Source organism: Passer montanus, unplaced genomic scaffold, assembly GCF_014805655.1.
Source record: "Passer montanus isolate IOZ18808 unplaced genomic scaffold, ASM1480565v1 scaffold7, whole genome shotgun sequence".
NCBI classification, from domain to species: domain Eukaryota; kingdom Metazoa; phylum Chordata; class Aves; order Passeriformes; family Passeridae; genus Passer; species Passer montanus.
In genome coordinates, this window is record NW_024372147.1 from 14,896,909 (window position 1) to 14,915,167 (window position 18,259).

At 40.9% G+C, this 18,259-nt stretch overlaps 1 long non-coding RNA gene across 2 annotated transcripts; it reads left to right on the forward strand.

The window, feature by feature from the left end:
* The first annotated feature begins 484 nt into the window (after positions 1–484).
* On the forward strand, positions 485–12,441 carry LOC120512028. 2 transcript variants are annotated; one of them, XR_005629923.1, is made up of 3 exons: positions 485–931; positions 1,460–1,497; positions 12,238–12,441. It is a non-coding gene; the product is annotated as an uncharacterized LOC120512028 (long non-coding RNA). The 2 variants fall into 2 exon arrangements; XR_005629924.1 differs by having other exon boundaries at positions 1,463–1,497.
* Positions 12,442–18,259: the final 5,818 nt, after the last annotated feature.

An 18,259-nucleotide genomic window follows, 5' to 3' on the forward strand; every position in this document is an offset into this window, starting at 1 on the left:
AGATACGTCAGCAGTGTCCCTCAGGAATCTATATTGGAACCAGTACTATTCAATATCTTCACCAGTCACATGGACAGTGGGATCCTCAGCAGGTTGAAGATGACACCGAGTGAAGTGGTGCAGCTGATACACCTGAAAGGTGGGATGCCATTCAAAGGGTCTGGACAGACTTGGGAAGGGGTCCATGTGATTCTCATGAGGTTCAGCAAGATCAAGTGCAAGGTGCTGCCCATGGGTCAGAGCAGCCCTGGCACCAGCACAGGCTGGGGATGGACAGATCACAGCAGCCCTGCCCAGAAGGACCTGGGGGTGCTGGTGGCTGAGAGGCTGGACATGAGCCAGCCATGGGCACTCCCAGCCCAGAGAGCCACACGTGTGCTGGGCTGCATCCAGAGCAGGGTGGGCAGCAGGGCCAGGGAGGGGATTCTGCCCCTCTGCTCTGCTCTGCTGAGACCCCACCTGCAGGGCTGCAGCAGCTCTGGGGCCCAGCACAGGAAGGACATGGAATTGTTGGGGTGGTCCAGAGGGGGCCATGAAGATGATCAGGGAACTCTAGCACCTCATGTATGAGGACAGGCTGAGAGAATTGGGGTTACTCAGCCTGGGGAAGAGATGGCTCCAGGGGCACATTGTTGTGGCTTTTTTTCGGCAATTGCAGGGAGCTGATAAGAAAGATGGGGACAGACTTTTTAGTAGGCCCTGTTGTGATAGGACAAGGGATAATGGTTAAAAGGTAAAGGGTAGACGTAAACTAGACATGGAAGTTATTTACAGTGGGGCTAGTGCAATGTTGGAACAGGTTGCCCAGAATTGGTAATTGCTTCATTCCTGTAAGCATTCAATGTCAGGTTGGATGAGGCTCTGAACAACCTGATCTAGTTGAAGGAGTACTCTGCTTATTGCAAGGTATTCGACTAGATGATCTTTAAAGGTAGGGACCAATTTGTTCTATATATCTGTATCTCACAGCAATTTGATGCATTACAATGTTTACTATTCATGTTTTCTTCCAAGTGAAGTTGTGGAAACAAATGTGAGATAATTCTCTACACAAATCAAAATGGAATGAAAAGATGAAAACACAAATTCCATTTAAGATCTTGATGTCTAAGAAGATTAGTAAAATGAAATTTGGAAGGCTTGCATGACCAATGAGTTGTATTTTAAGCTCCACTGGATTTCCTACCTCTGCATTGAAAGCTAATATTTGTTCAGGTGACAAACTTGCCAGACATATCTGTTCTTTGTGAATGTTAGTTTTTGCTCTGAAAAAGAATAGTTTATTTTTTCCCATTTAATAAGATTTTTTTTACATTATGCAAGTTCTTCAATATTGACATAACTAAGTTGTAGAGCTAGAAAAAGGTACTGTTATTACCAGTGTAGAGCGTGTTGTTAATTTTCTGATTTTATTTAATTACAGTATTAATATAAAGCTTTATTTCTTTTTCTTTTGAAGTAGGCTGCAGCTTGAATAAAATAAGAAAAAAGTTACAGGTAAGAGTTTGTAATGGTTTAATAGTTTGTTTTTTCCCATTTAATAAGATTTTTTTACATTATGCAAGTTATTCAATATTGACATAACTAAGTTGTAGAGGAGCTAGAAAAAGATACTGTTATTACCAGTGTAGAGCCTGTTGTTAATTTTCTGATTTTATTTAATTACAGTATTAATATAAAGCTTTGTTTCTTTTTCTTTTGAAGTAGGCTGCAGCTTGAATAAAATAAGAAAAAAGTTCCAGGTAAGAGTTTGTAATGGTCTCTTGGGCTGGTGAATGTTTGAAATGCTTTACAGCAGTGCCAAGCATACATACTTTTGTTCTACAAGTTAAAAAGTAATTTATTTATATGAAAATGTAGTTATCTTTCCAGCAGTGCATTTTCTTATGCTCCAAAATCTAGTATTTTTAAGTATTAAGATGTAATGTAATAACCTGGAATACTTAAAATAGTTAATTGTGCATTGTATTGGAGGAGATGTAGTGTTGAGTGTCCTGTTTTGGGAAAGGATATTAATGTGCTTATATGGGAAAGGGAGCATTTATTGCACATGGCATCATCCTTGACTTGCAGGTCATTTGGAAATAACCAGGTTGAGTTGTCTTTGAAATGTAGTTAATAAATTACCTTGCTGCAGAGCAAATAGTTACAGAGAAAAAGCATGTCTATTATTACCCTTTTAATGTACTTTTCATATGGAACATTTTTGCAGCTCTTTGTTGCAAAGAAGGAATACCTCCTTACCCCTGAATATTCTTGTGGCTCAGGAGCATAGTATGTAACCAGAAAAGAGGCTTTTCTAAAGGAATGCAACCAGAATTAGACTGGGATTCAAAAAGAACAGTCAATTAAACTTCCCTGTCCTATGTTCAGGCATCTGAATTTCATGGGAGATATGGATAGATGAGCTGGTTGGTCGTTTTGCTGCTTTTATCAAGGCTTCAACTGAATACTCCCTAACAAAGACAGTGATATCTTCCCTGGACTAATTCTGCCAATAAGTGAAACTTTTATTGCTAGATCATGTATACATTCTAATTTCTTGAGGGTACTTCAACACACAGGCTTGAAGACCATGCTGCTAAAATTTACTAAGTTGTATTGCTTGAGTTGTTCAAGGCTGGGTAACTAATGACATGAAAACTTGCAGTATTTTAGAAAATACTAAAATACTTATCATCTAGCATTATGATTAAGCTATGTAGAGCACTTAAAATATAAGAAACTGAAGCAAACATATAAAAATGAAAATCAGAGATAACTAGTCCATTACTTGATGGGAATCAGACTGACCCCTCCAGCCCTTCTCAACCCCTGGCTCACTGGTTGCTGCCTGGAAAGCTGGTGGAGAGGGAAGGGAACACACTGGATGCGCTCCATGGGCCAGCTTGACACCACAACCTCACTGGCTTTCCCTGAGTCCACCACAGGGTCATTCTTGCTGCTGGAGCTGGTGTCCCATTCGTAATGGAAACTAGGAAAAGAATCCACGGGTAGTTCTTCTCCACGGAGACAGAGGGCATCTACACCTTCTTCAGATGTCTCTGTTCATGCTATTGTTTCACTTTTGACTTGAAGGTATTGCTTTTTCTTAAATACAGTCTTTGGGTCACAGGAAAAACATGGGTTTGTTTATGGCTATACAAGAAAGAGTTTAGCTCAAGGCTACTCTATCATTTTTTCCTACTTAGGATTCTTCTTACTTCTTCTAACTTTTCTCACACTTGCTTATTTTGTCATGTTTTATCTCTTTCTTTTCATTTTGATTCAGGAGGATTAGTATTTGTAAGGTTTCTATTATTTTACGAAGGGGTTAAAATTTTTGCTTCTCTCTGTTTAGAACTCTTATAGTTGCCGGGCACTTTTTCTTGTCGCCTCTTTTACTTCTGGCCGGCTGTGCTGCCAGCACAGTCTCTATCACTCTCTCCTGGGGTGCTGCTTAAACATTTTAAGTCTCTTTTACCCCTGCACCTTTCAGGGTCTCTGGCCTCCCTCCCCACAGGCCGCATGGCCTCCCCCTCCCCAACCCAGACGCAGCTGGGCAGGGGAAAGGTCAGACTCCACTCACCACTGGATCTAAAAGAGGAAGTTTTCTAGGAATCTTCTGCTTTTAACCCTTGTGTGTTCTCAGAGGCGTATTCAGATCCCTACTGGCTACAACAAGTGCTAATTTTAAATTTGGCCACTGATTGGTTTGACCACAACTTTTCTAGAAACTCACTTCCTGGTGAGTTTGACCATGACAGTCAGTTACCTCACAAATAGGGATGTAGACAGAGCAGAGGCATTTAATGCCTTCTTCACTTCTGTCTTCAACACCGGTCATAGGCTGTGGATGAACAGAGGTCTCTCCAAGAAGGCCGCAACTAGGGGGACAATGAACTCCCCAGCTAACTCTGAACTTGTCTGAGGCTTCTTCAGCTGGGTGTGCATAAATTTATGGGCCCCAATGAGATTCATCCCAGAGTACTGAAAGAAGTGGCTGATGTTATTTCAGGATCTGTCTCCCATACTACTCAACTACTTTGGGAGTCTGGAAAGGTCCCAATCTACTTCAAGTGGCAAATACTGTCTCAGTTTTCAAGAAAGGTGAGAAAGAATGCTGGTAATTACTGTCCCTCTCACTGCAGTGCTTGGTAAAATTATGGATAAGGTAATCCAGCAGTTACTGAAAAACAGTGGAGTGACAATGCAATCAATTATTAGCAAGAGCTCATGAGGGCAAGGTCCTCCTTGACAAATTTAATTTCCCTTTATGTCAAGCTCAACCACCTAATTAACAATGGAAAGCCAGTGGATGTGGACTATAATTTTGTAAGTTCACTTGGAGAGCAGGGTGGAGTTAGAAGAGTAGTAGTAAACAAGTACTAAGCAGTAGTAATACTACTAAGCTCAAGAAAACCTCACCTCACTGCCTCCTTGCTGATGATACTTTCTATTTTGTAACATTACTTTGTGTGTGTGTGTTGAAAGCTAAGCATTCATCTAAACATTCAGATTATTATTAATTAAGGTAGTAGTTGTCAAATAAGATTCTTTCCCTTCAGCTGTTTTCAATAGCCAATAGCAGAAACCATTTAGCACATTGTGAAAAACTGAGTAACATTACCCAGAGACATAGAAGGCCTAGGTGACAATAATTTGACTGATGCTTGGATGTGTCTGCAGTGTATATATTTTTTTCCTTTATTACTTCAATGTGATTTATAGAAACTTGCTTGTCATAAGTTTTGCTAGATACATAGTCTGAACGCATACAATAAGCTTGCCTAAGTCCTTATTTGCATGATAGAAAAGCAGGAGGTGGTTTCCTCTGGAAATGAGGCCTGACAGTACATTGAAAACTATGTAAATTAACCATAATAATAATTCTTGTAACTTTTTCACTTGTCAGTATTTGGCATTATCATCATAGGTCTACATCTGCTGCAGATGTGCCTATGTTTGTATTTTTTTCTAAGACAAAATGCAGGTGGATGGCTTGCTATATTCTGTGGTGAGTGAATGTAGCAACTGAAGTACAGCAGTCCTTATGTATGTTTCCAGTAAAGTATGCTGGGGCTGGATGCCGAGGAAAGGTGCTACAAGATGGTTGCAAGCCATCCCTAACCTGGCTGCACCCCATCAACCTGTACCTCTTTTCCTTCTGGTAAGTTTAACTTTCCAAACTCCTGATCACCCCATAACCAGGAGGTTCTCTCTGTAATTTTGGAGTTGTGGACTTTTGTCCCTGCTTCCTTGCACAGATAATTTTTTAATATGATCAGCCACACAAAGCAAAAACAATGAAAAGTTTCAAATTTTAAAAATGAATGCACACCTATGTAAAGCCATGAAATTCTTGCTGAAAGACACAAGATGGTAAAGAGGTTTTACTGGCTTCTTTCTCTCCTTTAGGGTTTTGAAAAGTAACTCACTTTTCCACAGAATTGAGAGGGGAACACGTCTTCCAAGCAAAAATATTCATATGAACGAATCGGTGGAGTCAGGCACATTCCCCTCCTCCCTCAGATAATACCACAAAGCACTTTGTTTCAATAGCAACCTTTTTATACCCTTCCTCAGCCAGCGAGGGGAAGGGTCCCAGACCCCTTTCCCATTGGTTGGGTACTCAGGGACTTAAGAGTCTCTCCCCACCGCCCTTCTTTCCCCCGCACCTTTCACCTTTTTCCTTTTTTGGTTATGTATTCAACATTGCTCCTTTACTGGTTCCCAAGGGCACTTAACAGGCACAATGAGCAGATCAAATAAACCATACCTAAACCATAGGTAACAAGTAGAAACTAGAATTAACACTTGTCCTTTGTTTACCCCGTGGCTCTTTTGGGCTGAACCAAAATCCTATTTCATCTCTCACAGGGAGGTATCTTTTCGACCTCTGTTCTGTTACAGCTATCTAATTTGCTTCATATTAGTCTAACACTGCTGCTACAAATAAAATATGCTGTCCATCTACAGCAGACAGGTTATGAATTAAGTTACAGTGCAGCAAGAGGAAATTTCCCAGTCTCTGGTACTCATAACCGCACATCTTCAGTCCTTCAGGGTCCTTAACCAGTGAAAGAGGTTGGCAGAAAACCCGCAGGGAGTCAAGATTAGATGGTTTTAAGATCAGGTGAAGTTACATATCATGTGTACGTGGCAGCTGAGAAGCTAAGCTGTGGTGTGGTATGTCGGGGTCCGTGCACTACGGAACACGCGTGGAAGGCCGGGCAGCAGGCTGATCAGCCGGCTCCGCTGCCAGCCCGGCGCTGGTGACTGCGGGCGCGCGGCCCGGGAGCGGAGCGGAGCGCTCCGGACACCGAGCGGGAGCGCGGGGCTGCCCGCCCGGCCGGCATCCCGCGGCAGAGGCCAGCGCTCCCTCCCGAGCGCGCCTGGCTGGGGCTCCCTGTCCCGTCGAGCTGCGGCGGCTGCCTCGGGCTCCGCTGTCCGCTCCGGGAGCCTCCCGGCGCCGGGGGCTGTCACCGGGCGCCTTTGTCACCTCGTCCCGCGGGCCGCCGGGGCGGGGGCGGCGCCGCCGCGGGCCCGGGCGTCCCGCAGCTGTCCCTCCCGCCCCGCTCCCTGCCCGCTCCGCTCCCTGCCCGCCCCGCTCCCTGCCCGGCGGCGGCGGGGCCTGTCCCACACTCTGCCCGTAGGTAAGGCGGCCGCTGCCAGGGGAGCGGGGGAGCGTGCCGAGCCTTGGCCGGAGCGCAGCGTCCGGCTCCGAGGAGCTGCGGCGATGTTCCGCCGGCTGGGACCGCGGGGCGCCCGGGCGGGCTCCGCTGGTGTCCGCGCAAAGCCTTTGCGGGCGCTGTCATTCGCCTTCAGAGCCCCAAAATGCGAAGAGGGATTTGAGTAATAGAGTGTGTTGTTGTTGTTTTAAAATATATGTTGTTGTTTATTTTCCTGTTTTAAGTTCACTACTTTGCCGTACAAAGTAGTGAACTTCTTTTTTTTTTTTTTCCTTTTTTTTTTCTTCCATTTTTTGTTTCAGTGAGGACAAGGTATTCGGTCTTGATCATAAAGGTGCTTGACTTTCTCATACAGAGCAAAAGAAGTTTTAAACTACGTTACTCTTAACTTTTTTAGTAGCCAAAAATGTAAAGGAAATGAAAGCTTTTATAATGGTAAAATTCTGAGAAACACCTTTCAAAGCAGTTCTTGGTAGTATTTAACTGGGGCACGGCTGTGCGCAGTTTAGAGATGTGTCAGGCTCTGAAAATCCTACTTCATTTTTATGGACTTAATTCCTGCCTATGTATCTGATCCTATACAAAAATGGATGAAATTCTTCTCATAAATCTTTTAAGGCACACAGATGTGACTGAAAACCTACCAGATATTTTATTTTACAGAAGTGATTTGCTCTTTACTGCACATTGTGGAAATAGGATAACAGGGGACATTTTACTAAGAGGGATTTTTCTACATAAGTAAAGATTGAACTGTATTCTGTGAATTCAGTATGAAAAATTGACAGGACAGCATCTGGTGGAAATATTGAATTACTTAAAATCTTTTGTTTTTCCATGATGGGTTTGAATACTAACTGTAACAAAGAAAGTGATTGTGTAGGTGTATCATGATAATAGGCAGCTCATCTGGCCTTTTCAGTTAGCTTGCAAATTAGACATGTATTCCAATGATTTACAGAATTTTCAAAAACTTACAGATTTTCGTACCACTAATTGAGTTGTTTCAGGCTTAGCGTCTTTAAGAGAAGCAGATGCCACCAAACTACATTAATAGTTAAAAGAGGACTATAAGGTGGAATAGTTGCCCTTCTCAATGGAAGCTGCTGATTTGATTATTAGAATTATGTTTAATGAATTTGGGTATAAATTTTTTTTCTAGTTCTTAGTGTAGTGCTTGTTGCACAGTTCTAGCTGTCCATGAAGGCAGAATACCAATTACAAAAGTGTCGTTAAATACAGAGAATATCCTCTTACTTTGTTAATTATAGCAGTTTGGTGGGTGGCCAGGCCTGACGGATGATGAAATGTCTCAAGAGAGCACTGGAGCCCCCATTTGTATGCATTTGTAGAACCAAACATTTCTGGTCCTTTTCTCTGCTACCTTGTCATTCAGCTGTACAAGTGTGCTGCATGAACTCTTTAAAGGTTTGCTGTTGCTCTGGTCCCATGGGTTCACAGTGCCCAAACTAGGGAGTAGTATATGGTAAAGCCATTAACAATTTCATTATTAGAAAGATACTGTCTGTCAAAACAGATGTTAAAAGAAGTGAGGTAAGACAGGTGTCCCACCACATTATCAAACATATTTTATTTGTTTCAGTAACCTCAGTAATACATTTGATTTTATTTTTGTCTTTCAGTAATGTATAACTCATATTTCACATTTTTAAGATTTCTAAACTCTAGGGCCCCATTTTCTTTTTAGTTGAAATGAAAATGCTACATTAGGAAAGTGAATATAGGGATACATAAATAATGTATTTTGCCAACCTCAACAGCAGGCTTCTGTCAGAAGAGAAATTTTGTTTCTGTGTTTTAAAACCCAAGACTGTTCTTTAAAGGTGAAGAAGTGTGGTCTTTTCTTGGAGACTCTTGAATTCCCTTCTAAGGATCACAAAATTTCCATGCTTTTAACAAATTAATTTGTGTGTATTTTGTTATTTCAATAGCCCTGAATGGAGTGTTTTTTTGTTTTTTTTTAATAAGGTTTAAGCTTCTGTTTGTCTCAAATTGTTTTGAAGAGTGATATTTTAAAAGGTGGTTAGCTGGACTTCTGTTCAGTTGCCTTCAAGAGCAGCTAATGTCTGGTGAAGAAGTCAGCACTAGTGCAAACTGCTTCATGATAAATGTGGTAGGCAAAGGTTTATTTCGCCTCTCAGTCTGAGTAGTGTTAGAAGGCAGTAAATTAATGTGCTTGTGAAGATATGAGCTGAGGGCTCTGCTTTGTCCCCTCCCTATCCCCCAGTGCTCTAGATGTTCAGGAGGCTCTAGTGGAAAAATGAAAGATCATATCAAAAACCTTGGCTGTAAAGTTAAATCTCTGACTTTGGGAATGTAGTATTTATTATGCATGCATTTTCAGCTTGCTAGTTTTTTCCTTTCATTTATTTTGTCCAAGATCTTTTAGTCAGGTCCAGAACAAAGGTATGTACTTAAAAGAATGTTCTGTACCACATTTGACCTGATGGCTGTGCAGTAGTTCCTGGTGCTGGGGAAGCTGTGAGCGAGCCTTTGGTGCTCTAGTGCAGTGTAACTCAGATGGAATTTATAAATTCAGGAACACAGTTTAGTTCTGTTGTAGCACTTTTGTAGTGCTAGCTGTGGGATGAGTGTTGTTAATTGGCACTGGCTTGTCTTGAACACCATACTGAAATCTCACAGGTTTTGATGAGCATTAAGATCTGAGAAGTATAAACAGACTATTTGCATGGTCAAAAATAATAAAAGGGTGGTAATGGTTAGTTACATAGTCAGCAAGCAGAAGAGAGCTCAGTGAAAGACCTCGAGATCTGCATGTGCTGCTAGACTTCTACAAGACATTTTGCTAAGACAAATATGTTGGATTTTAAAGCATTACAAATTATTCTCTGGTGATTCCTGCCTGCCTTCCAGTGGCCTCTGGGTGGGATGCGTCCTTGCGTTACTGTTGTTTTGGTTGATCACAAATAGTGATTTAATGTGCCTGTCTTGATATAGTGGTAATAAGACTAGTACTTAGTGTTTTACAGGCACGAGTTTCAGTGTGACCATCACCAAAAAGAAGCGTAGTTAAAAAGGCAGAATTGAATTCCAGGGCACCTCTGCAGCATCATTCAGGGTTTATTTACATAGTATGATATTTTTGGCATTCAGTCAGTTGCTTTGCTGTTACGTATCAGCAGGTCTGTGGTATAGAGGTGTGGAATTGTGATCTGAAAGGAGAATGTAGCAAACAGAGTACAAGCGAAGACCGTATGTGTTGCTACCTTTGAATTGATATATGGGAGTATGAAATTCATGTTTTATAGCACTGCTCACACTTTACATCTGTCTGTAAGGCACAGTATTTTTGCACAAACTGATCTGGTGCAGCCTTAATGAGCTGTGGAGGCTTGCTGGGGCAGCCACAGAGCATGAAGTTCAGCGAAGTTTGTACAAGTGACTGCTGGATTGCAGAGCAGCGTGAAAGCCAGAGTCCTTTCTGTCTCTTCTTCCACAGTGATATGCTTTATTTACAGGGAAGAGGAAAGAGTCAAGTTGATGGTTATGAGTTGGGTTGCTGTAGGATCAGGAAGAGCCCTTCTGTGATTAGGAAAATGCTGTATAGACAGTAAGTGCTAGGACAGCCAGTAGCAGTCACAGTGTTGGCTGGAGGGTCACCTTGTCATCAGGTAGAAAAGCCTCTCTGCTGATACTTAAATAATGCTTCCCCTTATCTAATTTCTTGATGTGTACAGAGCAAAAATGTTTGCTAACTGATGTCTTAAAATGCAGTTAAGTAAATAATGGATGTTTTTATTTTCCATTGGTTTATTTTTTTATTGTGGTCCTTCTAACATATAATGATAATTGGGGAACCCATGCTGTAAAATGCTAAAATTTACAATGTTGAAAAAATTTGAATGTATGATGGTTCCATAATTGACAACCAATAAATAAAATAGTGGGTGGAGAATATCGGAATTATATACTCCAACTATGACTGACATCTCTGCTGCAAGTCTTTCCAGTTTGCGTCACCTTACAAGATATGATTTTATTAAATTAACTGCTAAACTGGATGCTGAGAAGGGTTTTTTTTGTATGTATGGATGAATTCTGCTACTGCTCTCATTGGCAGTGTGGGCAATGTCTGAAACCAGACCTGTTTGCTAGATGCGCCTCGTGCTGGTTTCTGTGTCACAGGCACAGATGTCAGAGGAAGGGATCAGGTGTTGCTCCATGAAATTCTGTGCATTCATGATGTTGGGAGCTCGACCCTGCCCTTGCTGTGTGGGATAGGACTCTGCCTTAGCACTGCAGGGGATTTGTCTGTGTGGCACCCTGTGTGCACTGGGGGCCCTGCCTTTTGTGGACGTGGGCAGTTCTTTGCTGTACAGAGGAGGTGAATGGTGAGTAGTGAGCTGTATGTGATGGTGTCTCTTTCAGTCCCTTGATCTGAAATGGAGGTTGCACAAATGCTGTGCTGTAGCAGAGCTGAGTATTTCCTCCCTACGTGCATCCTCTTCTTCCTGCCTCTCCCAGCCACTTCCAGCAGCCAGGCTGTGTTACTGTAAGCCCCAGACAGCGGAAAGACGTGAGCCATTCATGTGAATTTTTTTTCTAAACAACCACCATTCTTCAGAGTGTGAGAAAAGCAAAAGAAGTCACTTGGTGCTGTGTGTTGATATTTATTGATTCTTCTGCAGAAAGCAACGAGTACCATTAGGTACTCCTTTACATCCAGGAATCCATTTTAAGCTGCTTTGTCAGGCAAGTACACAGGGAAAGTACTGATACTCTTTCAGCATGGTTCAAGTCAGTGCTGTCTGAAAAACCTTGACTGGTTCTGATGAGCTTATTCATCCACTCAGGATTCATGTTGAGCTAGGTACTTAGTATTTCTGATTGCTCAGGCTCCCAGGGTATCCACAGTGTGATGCAAGCAAAGGGTGGAGGGAAGCCAGGATGGCACCATCTCTCCAATGAGTTGTGTTTGTATTTGCCAACACAAAACAAGTTTGTTGTGCTGGTGATGCAATTTTTATACTCCAAAGGAAGACTTAAGTTATGTTTTCTTGCTAACACTTCCTGTAGAATAGGTGGACTAGACTGGATACCTGCCTATCTCATCCTTGCAGAGGAGGTAGATGTTGAGATACATCTCTTAAGGCTTTGGGAGTCAGAATAATAATTTGACTAAAGCATCCAAGAGTAGTTCTTGCTCACTTGGCATGGTATAATGACTGAAATGTGCTCATGTTTTCTTGCAGTGGAGATGGTGGATTTTAGTTTGAATGTGTTCCTTTAAAGATTGAGAACCATTGTAGGTGGAGGAGTTTTATACATGGAATGTATAAAACTGGAATGTATAAAAATGGAATAGAGCAGTGGTGTCAGACTGACATGTCTCTTGTTTCAGACAGCCATGAAGTGATGCCCACTTCAGAAGAGCAGCAGTAATCGTGAGGTCTGGGATAGATACTGATGTTCATCCTCTATTCTGTCAGTTAACACTTGTGAAAGGCCTTAAACTACTCCTTGTGGAACTAATGTTACTGTTTCTTAACTTCTCTTGTAACCCTGTTTTCTTCTGTACCAACAGGGCTGTGCTTCCTGCGCTGGTGCACTTAAGCTCAGGATGCTGTTGCTGGAAACTGCAGAGCTTTGTCTGTTGAAGTGAGATGTCTTGGAGTCAGCTGGAGGATCCTCCTTCCTCCACAGAAAATAAGAGACCCCTCTGTCTGAATCTTGGTGCTGAATAGGCTGGCTGGATTAGTGTTCTCCTGGATATCTTTTTCTTACAGTATGAAAGGTTTGGATGTTTTTTGGCTGAATCTTTGTGACCAGTGATTTTGTAAAGGATTTTGCTTTGTTTTAGAATGGCAGGAATGTGTGGATTTGTGAATATACTTGAATTGATGGGCACCCAAGATGAGAATTAACAAATTTGGGGTTTAAAAGGACTATATGCATGGATAGTAATCTTTGGCTTCAATTGAAGCCATGCATTTAATTTCTGCATTTGTCTGCAGGGAACTTCTCAAATCCTATCTGACTCATACAATGCTGTATATATACATTAACATGCAATGAGGTGCACAACTGTGTTGTTCTTGGAAACTGTTCAGCTGTAAAAACAAGGCCACATCTGAGATGAGACAGCCTTCTCTTAAGAAGGGCTGTCTTTTTTTGTAGCCCATTTCAGCCAGTTGAAGAAGACTTGTGCATAGTTGTTGAGCCCACCTTGCTGCTTGTAAAGGTGTTGCTCCTGGTATGCTTTTCCCATTTGAAAGGAATACTATTTTTAGGCTATGAATTTTGAGGGTGTAGTGAATCTCAAATATAATTATGGGAATCAGAGTTGCTGTGATGAGTGTCGTTGTATTAGATCTGGTGATGTCTTGTCTCAGTAATTTGCTGTTTGCTGTTTATGGCAGTTAAAGCAACCTGTCTTGAGGATGATTTCTATAAAGTTGCTGAAAAAAATCAACACCAGACACTTGGGATATTGGTGGGGAGTAAAAGTTGCCACAATGCAGTTTAATTTTTTGCTTCTAGAGATAAATGCTGAAATTCCCACTACTTAACTGGGGGCAGCTAGCAGTGTCTCAGTGGCTGGGCTCAGCCCGACCTGTTTTGTTCACTGTTTCTTTTACCTGAAATATCAGCTAATACCAGCCACCTCTCCTCCAGCCTTACAGAGGCATTATTTCACCAGTGTTTTCTCAGTCTGGGGGGATTTGGGCCAATTGATAAACTGAATATCCTTTCCCCCATCTTCCCCCTGCCCCAGTTCTGGAAGATGTTGACCTAATTTGCAGACATGAATTGCACATTTTATCAAGGCCTCATCATGGGTGTGTAATAATTTCACTGGTTTATTCTGTTTGTAGATGCTGTGACAATGAATTTAAGCTGCTCTGAAGTACCTCTTCATGTAAGTCCTTAAACACTAGGCTTCTGCCTAGAGAGTTGCTTTCTTTTGGATAATAGCTCATTCAAAATCAGGGTGAATGAAATTAAAATCCATTCTCTGATTTTCTGAGACTGGAGGTTGTTGAACATTGCTGTCAGATGAGGCATGTGTAAAAGTGATAGTTTCCAGTAGTGCAGCTCAGCTCTAGGAAGGAAATTTTAAATTATTTGCCCTTTGTGATAATTAACTTGTTCTCCTTCAGTATTCTCAATTGAAGTTTTCAAAGGCAGTTTTACTGCCTGAGAAGAGACACCTCTCATTCACTTTCCCACAATTTTTGGTTGTTTTTTTCCTTACAGAATTCCAAACTACCATTCTCTCCATTTCTATAAAGCAGGAAATTCTGTGTTATGTAAAAAAAAAAAAAGTTGAAATTTATAACCAAATGAATTTTTTTTTTCTGCAAAACCTGAAATAATTGCTTAAAATAGATTTAACTCCAAGTTAAAAAACAAGTAGTAACATGAGTGAGGACATACATTAAGTAATTTAAATTTATTTTGTACCTTCAAGGGGATGTGGTTGTGAGTATTAAAACTTGGGAACTCTAACAGTTATTATTAAAAAAAGTAATTGTGTTTTTTATACCTGTTCTCCTTTGCAATGAGGGTAGCAGGGGTACATGGATGACGCCTAGCAGGAAAATGGGAGAACAGTGAATGGTTTTCAAAAGGGTGGGAAAAGATGAAACAGAGAAAGAAACGAAACAATTATCTGCTTATTGTAGTGCCATGGGGATGGAAAAGGAGGAATACAAATAATTGTGCCCTGGAGGATTGAAGGGATGTATGATTGGTAATGCACCAGCATGATTTTTCATTCTATTTGTCAGCTTCAGACTTGAAACCTCAGGCTTGCAAAGATTTGGTGCAGTATCTTTAAAGGCATCAGGAGAAAAGTATTTTTGAGGCCTGCTCATGTGATGTTTATTGCATGGTGCAAGGCTTTAAAAACAAATTTTTACAGGAAAATTAATAAGGGACATGGCGATACCTGATCTGACTGATCTGTATCTTCCCATAATAAGATAATGGACCACTTTGCACAGGGCAGTGCAGTGGCTTTAATCCAGGTTGTTGAAAATGAAACATTTGATATGGTGTCTCACAGGAAATTCTTATGGACAATAAAGAAGGGGAAGATTAACATAGAGAGATAAAGATATACGGGCACTGCAAGAGCTCCTAGGGTAGAGAGAAAGATATTACAAGTGATAGTCCTTAAGTGTCATACTTAAGGATACTTTAGTACTTTGATTATAAACCTATGAGTCAGATGTAGGCTTACAGAATATATGTAAATTCATTGACATAATTGGATTTGGGAGATGCTGGTTAGTGCCAAGAAGAGTTCAGTAATTATGTAGGAAGATTGAATTTTCCTGCCTGTTATTTATGCCAGTAAGAAGTGGAAAGTGCATTTGAAGACTAATAATGGTACATCTCTTATGAACAAGGGACTCACCAGGGGGAGGCTTGGAATGTTTTAGTCACTTGTAGTGTGTCAGATGAGAGAATGTGATTTTAGTTGAGAACATTCACCCCAAGCTTTGCACAAGTGAGAGTCTGTACCAGATCTAAGCTTTGCTGGTTGTTGTCTGTGCTTTGGTAACTTTCCAGTTGTGGTCTTCAGCCTCTCACCAGTGCAGGTGGATAAATCCCAGAGGGGGCTCATAATTTGCTAGAAATCCAGTGAGAGCAGTTTGACTTGCCACCAACTCATTTTCTTGTGGGGGCAGCAGATGGAGATGGTGTCTTTCATGTGGGTCCCCAGTGTCCTAACATGACTGAGGTTAGTGGAGAAAAATGGACAACCAGGGATTTGCAGTGGGAGCACCTGGGGTGAATTTCCCAGAATCTGGGGTTGTAGTAATTTTTTTAACAGTCTCCTATATTTATTTCTGTGCGTATGTGTGGGAAAGATGGAAAGTTTTCTTTCAACCTACATCTGAAACTTGGAGAAATCTTAGCAGATCTTATAGTGACCATATGAGGATGATGTAGTTAATCTAATGAGTTGGTGCCTGAAAGTGTTGCAGCTTCACAGTCTTGCACATCACAGTATTGTTCATAATTGGAGTGTCTTTGCAGTGTGTTTGGGAAGATCAAAGAGTTCTGAGTGTCCTGAAAAAGTCCTTGAGTGAGGGCAGTTAGATTTATCTTCTTTAGTTAGATCCAATTATTTCATAAGTTCTGGAAACTCCTTCCAACTGCTTCTGTTTTATTTGAGTGATTTTGTTGGAAAACATAATCAAATGAGCATTTAAATTAAACATGAAAGTCCTTTCTGATTATTCAGTTCCTTTGTCAGTTTACATTAAGCAGTTGTCTGACAAGCTGAGCTTGTCTAAATGCTCTTCTATCTCCATCACCTGAATGCTGCTTTCATGTTCCATAATCAAGGATAGAGCAAACACGTCTGGAAAACTGAGGAAACATGACGAATACTTGCACTGCTGTGAATTTAGGTATCTCTCTGGAACTCCAGAATACCATGTCATGGCAATTGCACATTGTTCACATGTAACTTTGAAGTTGTCAGCATATAGTTCTAAAACATTGTTTTCCACAAGAAAAGTGGAAGAGATCAAAAGATAGGAAGCGATCTCTTCAGCTTCTGTGAAAGCATAGGTTTTGTTCATTGAGAGAAGGAGAAATCTGCTCTATGCTGGGTCTGAAATGAGGATGCTTTTCACACTGTATGTAAACATGCTCAGCATCTACATCCACTGGGTTTTTAGCCTCTTCTTTGTGGTAAGAATGCCTGTTTTGCGAGGTTTGTATTTCCTGTCACATTATCTGAGAATAACTGCAGTTTTGTGTTTATAATACACATTTTAAAGATTATATGTAGGATATTTATTGATTCACTGTATGTGAGCAGCTGTTAACACAGCTGGAGCATGTGTCCATACAGTGTGGCTACTTCAAACTGTCACACTTCAGCATGAAGCGTGACACTGAATTACTGAATTTCTTGACAAATCTAAAATAGTATGTGTAATCTCATTGGCTAGTGATGGCTGTTCTGTTTTGTTACCTAAGAGGGAATGTGTTCCGAAAGTTCAAGGACCTTGCTGATTTGATATAATTTTTGTGAAATATCATTTGAGAATACTCTATGCAATTACTACATTTTGAAAATGCATTATTTAATACACTTCTTCTGTATTTAATTTTGGTGGTAGCAGTGCATTAACATCTAGTTACAGCACACATCAGTGCCATGATTTAAAAAATAACTGGTAATGAAACAGAAAATCAAGTATTTGAAGCACATTTCCTCAGTTAATTTGAGTGGCCTGTTTCTGCCTTCTAGGCAGCAAATTACTGTTAACCACTCAATAAAGTTACTCTTTATAAGCCAATCTAGTTTTCAAGATTGAGTAGCCAAGAATACACTGACAGTTCATATACATCTATTTTTTTAATGCTAATACATCATTTAAGTATATAGAACTTGAATGTAAGTAGCTTTTGCCCTCCTAAATTATGCTTTTTTAAAACTGATAGAAATAAAATTATATTTAGCCAATTCTATCTGTAAGAGGAGCAGCAAGTTGAGTTTTTAATTTCCTTGTGTACTTAAGACAGCATGTGGAATAAAACCTCACTATCTTCAGGAAAAAAAGGCTATTCATGAAAGATGAAAGATAAAACCAAAATATGAGGCACTCTTCAGATATTAAAGAATTTATGTATGTTGTTCCTCCTATTGTAAGCAGTTTTTAGTGAGGAGAAACAAATATCCCTCATGGAAAAACATTCTTTCTTATTTAATGGTAGGTAACTGGTTTTTGTTAATTTTAAAGAAATGTTATTGATTACTAGCTTTGATCTTTGATATTGGCAAAGAAATACCTTACTGCCATGGAACAAGCATACTGTGGAGGTAGTGAGCTCCCAAGAGCAGTAAATAAGTGTTCTCAGAAGTTTGTAAATTATTCTCTGCTAGGAGCCTTATGGATATTTCCCATTGGAGCAGGAGAGATAAATAAATGCTGAGCTGCAGGGTATATTCTCGGAGTCCCACCAAAGGGACCTCATCTCCCCAGGAGATGGTGCTGAAGGTTATGTATTGTCTTTCCAGAGGAACTTCTGGGTGTTAATTCTCTGTGAAGAGGCAGAAGCACAGGCTTCTGCCTTCAGGACTCAAGATCTCCTGGAAATTAGAACTTCCATTTGCTCTTGTGCTGCAAGGTGCTTACTGTTCTCAAAATGTACATTCCTAAGGTATCACATGCTCCTATGTACAACCACTGGAGCTGGCTTAAAGTCCTCAAGGTCTAAGCTTAATTAACTTCTCCTCTGTTCTGTTATACACAGTCTCCCTCTTAAGGTGTCCCTGCTCCAGTGTTTTCACTTGGGGACAATTTTGTTTCTGACAGTGTTACAGCTTCCTAGGTGAAGTGTAGGTGCCAAGGAGAGGGAGGTGCTTAATACTGATGTATAGAAGTATTCCTGCAGGGAGGTTTTGGAGGGATTCTCTGGCTGGGTTGGGAAGGGAAGAGAGTAGGATGTGGCACCAGGCTGCTTGCAGCAACAGTGTCTGAGGGCCTGGAGACTCTCAGACTTTGGGTAAGCTCAGTGATGGTCTTTGCCTGGGCTGGGTCTGCAAAGTGCCAAACACTATTCCAGCATGCTTTGGC